The sequence below is a fragment of the Palaemon carinicauda genome, chromosome 16 (genome assembly GCF_036898095.1).
Source record: "Palaemon carinicauda isolate YSFRI2023 chromosome 16, ASM3689809v2, whole genome shotgun sequence".
NCBI lineage: Eukaryota > Metazoa > Arthropoda > Malacostraca > Decapoda > Palaemonidae > Palaemon > Palaemon carinicauda.
Genome location: NC_090740.1, coordinates 101,410,171 through 101,417,670, shown reverse-complemented (window position 1 = coordinate 101,417,670; position 7,500 = coordinate 101,410,171).

Sequence of the window (7,500 nt, the reverse complement as noted above, 5' to 3'; positions counted from 1 at the left end):
GACACAAAACTGTGTTGACCCATATTAAACAAATTATTTTTAACCAAATGATCCATTATTTTCTTTTTTATTACCCTCTCATACACTTTCATGATATGTGATGTTAGACTAACAGGTCTATAATTGCTTGCCTCTAGTCTTGATCCACTTTTAAAGATAGGGGTTATATAAGCTAATTTATGTTTCACATATATCTCGCTCATATCTACACTTTGTCTTAGCAGTATTGCAAGCGGCTTCACGATAGTGTTTGAAGTTTTCTTTAACAAAATCGCTGGAACTTCATCTGGTCCGGCTGCTGATCCATTTTTAATTTCGTTTATAGCCTTGACAATATCTGCTTCATTAATATCTATATCCGTTAGATATTCAACATTTACTTCTCTCATTTCTGTTTCATTATTCTCATTCGCAATTCTTGGCGTGAACTCACTCTTATATTTTTCTGCTAATATGTTGCATATTTCCTTTTTTTCATTCGTTAGCCGTCCTTCAATTCTTAGAGGGCCTATTTCTAATCTCCCTTTATTCATCTTTTTTGCATAGGAGTAAAGTACTTTGGGTTTTTTTTCATATTTTGAAGTGTCCTTTCTTCTAAGTCCCTTTTCTCATTTTCTTTTGACTGTATAATCTTTTGTTCTGCATTTTCTATCTTACATTTTATTTTCATCCTTTTCCACACATTTTCTTCTTTTGTAAGATTTTTCTTCCACTTTCTAATTTTCTGAAATAAGATCCTTCTTTCTCTTGGTATGCATGTCTTTTGTTTATTGTTTTTCTTCGGTACATATTTTTCAACAATTTTCTCCAGTATTTTGTACAGTATGTCCGTATTTACCTGTATATTATCACTTACAAACACATTTTTCCATTCTTTATTCAGTTCTTCATTTATTTCTGACCATTTTATATTCTTACTATAAAATTTTGATTTTCCATATCCTTCCCAATGTTTTGTGCTTTGATTAATTCTCTGGTCACTTGCTTTGGAATGGACTATCAATTCTCTGACATTATGGTCTGAAATTCCCGTGTTATACACAATTATTTCTTTAACATAATTCACCTCATTCACAAATACTAGATCTAGGACATTTTCCTTTCTTGTTGGAATGTGGTCTATTTGTTGCATATCATGTTCTAATAGCATATCTTGAAGCTTTTCAAATTGCCTCTTATCTTCTGCGCTACTATTACTCTCTTTTTTATATGTATACATACAACCACTTTCTTCTATCCGTTCTTTCCAATCCACGAAAGGAAAGTTAAAATCTCCGGATAAGAGTATATTCCAGTCTTTATGGTTTTTACGTATATCATCTCTTTTTTCTATTATTATGTCAAACTCCTTAGTATTTGGGGGTCTGTAAACTACAATATTCACTAGTTTTTCAGATTCAAATTCTACCGCAATCAATTCACATTCTGTATTGCTGTATTTTTCACAGACTTTTCCTTGGTTTATGTCTCTTCCATATATTGTGGTTCCCCCTTGATTCCTATTTGTTCTGTCAGATCTATAAGTTTGGAAACCCTTTATCTGGTGATCACTGTCAGTCTCTTGGGAATACCATGTTTCACTTATATTTAATATATCTATTTTTTCAATTTGCGTTAGATCTTCTAAGAACTCTATTTTCCTTTTAGAGTTACTCGTGACTATACCCTGTGCATTCATCACTATTATGGTTTATGTTTCATCTCCATTCTTTAATATTGGTAATAATATGGATTCTCCCATGCTTCCTTCCTGTTCTGATATGATGTTCTTTTCTTCATTTCCCGGAATTCTGCCATTAAAAAATCCAACTTTTCTATTATATTTGTTCTTTCGCCTTCATATTTATTCTACTGTGAGAGAGAGAGAGAGAGAGAGAGAGAGAGAGAGAGAGAGAGAGAGAGAGAGAGAGAGAGGAGAGAGAGAGAGAGAGAGAGTAACTACCACAAAATAGAAACAGGTCTGCAGCAATTCAGTTTCCAATGTTTATAAATAGTTATAAGAAGTATCTGGGAAAAGTCTATATAGTTAGGTTTGAATTTCTTATTTTTTTTGTACTTCACTCTCATTGATGTGAATGTATACACTATTATTTTTTATTCTTTTATGAAGAGGATATTCCTACGTTAATTTTCATCGGTATACTTTGGGATATCAAAGCTCGTGAATCCTTGCTAGTAAACTGCACCACAACTAAAGAGTCTCGTAAGAAAAGGTATTATTGTACTAATTCTGACATAATTAACCGAGTTATTGTTTTATATTTCTGCTTTGTTTTCATTTTTTACTAGAGGTATATGGCACTTCACTGGTCATATTAGTAACCTGGCACTATCTTCTCAAACTCACAGTAACCTATTATAAGTACGCTCTTCTAATAGAATAGCGAGGAATATCACACTATAACTTGTGTGGTTGGCAGCTCAACACTTTCTCTGATTGTCTCAGACTCTCAGTGAATACAAGAAACCACTGGTATAGAGAATTGTTGGACCTTTCGCTCTTGGTGTGATGACTTTTTTCTTGCTATTTATAGTGCTAGTGAACTATAGTGGTATCCTTATCATACCTAAAGGCAAAAGAAAAATCCTATCCGAGTATAGGAAAATGATAGCCCTTGTAATACTGCACTAAGCAACAAAGAGGATGGAGGCAGCTCTTGATTCCCTTGCCTTGATAAAGTTGTACTCCCTTGGGCTGTGGGGCAGTGGTGAATTGGGCCATGTTTACGGTACTTTGCAGAGAATGCTTATAAGTTTATTATTTTCAAAGTAATTGAGAATAGTTTCTAATTATTATTGGCATTGAAAATATTATATAATGTTGATATTGTGATATGTTTCATAGTATTTTTGGTACAAAACTTTGAAAGCTGATACCTCAGCTTCATAGTTATTGACATTCAGAGAATCTTTTCTCCATTAATTACAAAGATATTTAGAATAAAAAGACATCGTTGGAAAGAAAAATAAAAACACAAAAATTAGGTCAGAACAATTTACATGGTAAGATTATTTGAAATTTCGTATATCAATAAATATAAAAAAAAAACACCAAGATAAAGAAAATTCTTACGAGCAATATTCCCAAATTCAAATTGGCATTATTCATATGAATTAATATCCAATTGAAGGCAGTATTTTTTTAAGAAAATAAAAAGAAAATAAATCATTATTTGCAGTATTTATTCAAAAAGAAATACTTTTTTGTCGGATTCCCCCCCCAAAAATTATATTGAATCATCAGAGTAATATTAAAGATAGCAATTGCTGAAATTAAGAAAATCCTAGGATATCTAATGATTTTGGTCTTCCCAGCGGACGATCCCCTTATTAGGGGGAGAATTATTCAACTTTAAGTCAATCTTTATGTTCAAAGAGAAGCAGATGAATAATTGAGCCCCACGAGGTTCAGTGAGTAAAATTGATTTCGTTTATTTTTACAAACATTCAGCTCAGCAATTCCAGTTACAGCATTACTGATACAATCGTCTTTCCAGGTAGGTTCCATTACCTCACAGCCATAGAATAAGGTTTTATTTCTTTTCTTTGGATATTACCGTAAACTTAGTAGAACGATTATATTCTGTATGTTTACTGAGAACGATCAACCTCAGGAAGGGTTTAAATGAACTTTCCGTACGTAAAAAAATTTATCGTTTAAAAATATATATATATATATATATATATATATATATATATATATATATATATATATATATATATATATATATATATACATATATATATATATATATATATATATATATATATATATATATATATATATATATATATATATAAATATATATATATATATATATATATATATATATATATATATATATATAAATATACGTATATATATATATATATATATATATATATATATATATATATATATATATATATATATATATATACGTATATATATATATATATATATATATATATATATATATATATATATATATATATATATATATATATATATATATATATATATTTGTATACATATAAGGAGTGAAAAACCAGAAATTAAACAAAGTTTTCATGCATGAAAGAAACTGGAAAGTTTAAACAAAATGCATCAATGCAGTGAAAATTTAGAAAAGTGCTCGCAATATACAGGCAAAATTCTATGTTATTAACTGGAACAATTTTAATAATTTGGAATTGATCGAACACATGATATATGTATTTTTGAGGGACCCTGTATTTGACAGCCAGATTTTGGGAAAATATCCAAGACTCGGACACAAAGATAGTATCATGGACTTTGATTATGCCCTTAGCCATTTCTGTTCTGATGTACCTGCAATAACGATGGCAAAAGTTGCGTTTATTTTTTTCCTTTTTGGGACATTTTTATCAATGTAAATTTTGTTGTTGTTTGATTTGCTCGGTCTATTTTAAATGTTTCTGCGAAAAGAAAAGAGTATATCTTTAGAAGCCTTATATAGTAAGCATTATTGTTGATAAATTTCATATATAATATTTAGCTTTTACTACAAAAACTGGAATTTTTGCAATTAACTTTTTCACTACAATCAAATAGATCTAGTAGGATTCTAGAATATTACATTGGGTCCCAATTATATTTAACCCCTATTTTTTTTTCATTATATACTCATTCTAGATCAGCCATGATGACGTGAAATTGAAATTCGTATATATTTAAAAGAAAAATCCATCTCCCCCCAAAAAATATACAACGTTGGAGAAAAGAGGAGGGAATAGACAAAATCTTTTATATATATATATATATATATATATATATATATATATATATATATATATAATATATATATATATATATATATATACAATCATATAAAAACCCCCTTTTTACCATCCCGCTGTCACTGCACTTTACGCGGTGCACTGTAGGCATAGCTCACAAACTTTTCTGTGGGGCCAGTCTAATTTATTATTGCATTAGTATTGAAATTTCCTTCTAGATGCCAGTAAAACTAAATATTTTTTTTGGAAATCTCTGTTCAAAACATCAAATAAGACCAAAATGAAATTACCTTAACATTTACTTCTGATGTATGCATTTGCTCTGGGATTATCGTTTTTCCGTTATTTGTAAGCGTAATATATATATATATATATATATATATATATATATATATATATATATATATATATATATATATATCTATATATATAAATATACATATACATAAATATATATATATATATATATATATATATAATAGATATATACATATATATATATATATATATATATATATATATATATATAAATATATATATATATATATATATATATATATATATATATATATATATATATATATATATATAAATATATATACATATATATATATATATATATATATATATATATATAAATATATATATATAGATATATATATATATATATATATATATATATATATATATATATATATATATTATATATATATATATCTATATATATATATATATATATATATATATATATATATATATATATATATATATATATATATATATATTATATATACTATATATATATATATATACAGAGAGAGAGAGAGAGAGAGAGAGAGAGAGAGAGAGAGAGAGGAGAGAGAGAGAGAGAGAGAGAGAGAGGAGAGAGAGAGAGAGAGAGAGTAGGGAGAGAGAATTTTAGTTTGTGTTTTATGTTTTCTTTGTGTGTAAATGAACTAGTAATTCTTAAAAAAATCATAACAATTCCATTATTTACGTACATGCATCGATATCTAGGTGCTTATTGAACTTACATGATATTCCGGAAGAGATAAACTGAACATGGCAATTATCAAAAGTCCGTATTAGTAAATTGAGCTAACAACTGATCTTTCTCACGCTATCCCTACATTCAAGGGTCTGCTCCCTTCCATCATAGGCATCTTCTTTCACCAAAATTCCTCTCTCCATATCATCCCTCACCTTACCTTGCCATATACTGATCTGCTTTCATGTTGGTCTTCTCCCTTAGCAGGTTCCTCCCGAACCCTCCTCACTCTTTCCTCACCAACCATTCTCAACACGTGGCCACACAATGTCAGCAGTGATACTCTTATCCTCTCAGTAATCTTTACTACAACTGCCCTTCTTCCTATTTCATCATTATCCAATCTTTGATGCAGTGAAATTCCCATCATCCATCTTGGCATTCTCATATCTGTTCTCTCAAGCTTTGATTCCTCTTTTCGTCTCAAAGCATAAGTTTTTTTATCCATGCAATAACATTGGTCTTTTTACTGTGGTATAGATAAAACTGATCCCTAATGATAGCTTTCATATGAAGGAAAGAAAGAAAAGTGCCTTTAGAAAAACGTTAGAAGTGCATTACGTTACTAATGGAGTACATGAGAAGTCATATTTTTATTTTTTTTCAGTGGCACTTGCTTCCATCATCTTCTCTAAGTGTTACGTCGATCACCTCCTCGGACTTAGACCTTTGCGAGGAAAGGGACTAACGACGCTATCAGAGGACCAAGATATCTGGTCATTTAAGCCAAACTTCCAGTAATTGAAATCGTGCTTCAAGCCTTCGTTGTCTAATACTATCTTTGGATGTGAACTTACAGAAGAGGAAGGAGAAGAGGAAGTTTGTAAAAGAGCCAAAGGGGATTGTGTAAAATATCTATTATTCATGTATGTTTGTCCGTATGCGTGTGTGTGTGTGTGTGTGTGTGTGGTTTGTGTTTATTGGTAGAATATGGGAAATAAGTTCCATGGAAAATCTCTTCATACTGTTAGATGTATAAGAGTGGAAGACAAACGGCTGTTTGAGGATCAATTAAGGCGGTAATATTTTGGATCTAAAAAAAGTTTTGTAAAGACCAGGAGCAAATGGAAATTATCTCTCTTAATGAAGGGTCGTTAGCCTCTCTCTCTCTCTCTCTCTCTCTCTCTCTCTCTCTCTCTCTCTCTCCTCTCTCTCTCCTCTCTCTCTCTCTCTGTGCGTATAAGCATACTGTTAAGGAAATACTATTTTTGTTACATCTAAAAAAAGTTTTGCAATTCAGTCACTATTGTACATTTATTTTTTGCTTTTGTGAATTAATTGCATGTCATTTTTCAGTTATATGTATCAAATATATACGTATCACGAGTCTTTTTCCATCCATTTAATAGGTGTCTAAATCCTTTTTATTTTTCTTTTTTACACATTTTATGCACAGCTGAGTTATTTTCTATTGGAGATTTCCTTGGGATCTGTAATTTATATACATATCTATTAGTCATTGTTCTTTTTATTTTCCTACACATATCCTCTGTTAAAGTAAAGGAAATATGAAAATTTGAAGATAATCAATGCATGTTACTCAAATCCATACAATGCGTATCGTAATGGCGTTTACCATCGTTTGATAATAATCAGACGTGAAATAAGAGCAGAGCAATTTAAAAAGAAAGCAATACTCTTCATATACGTTGTTGTAACGGAAGTAAGAAAAAATAGATAAATAAATAAATAAATAAACCCTTGAGCAGGTA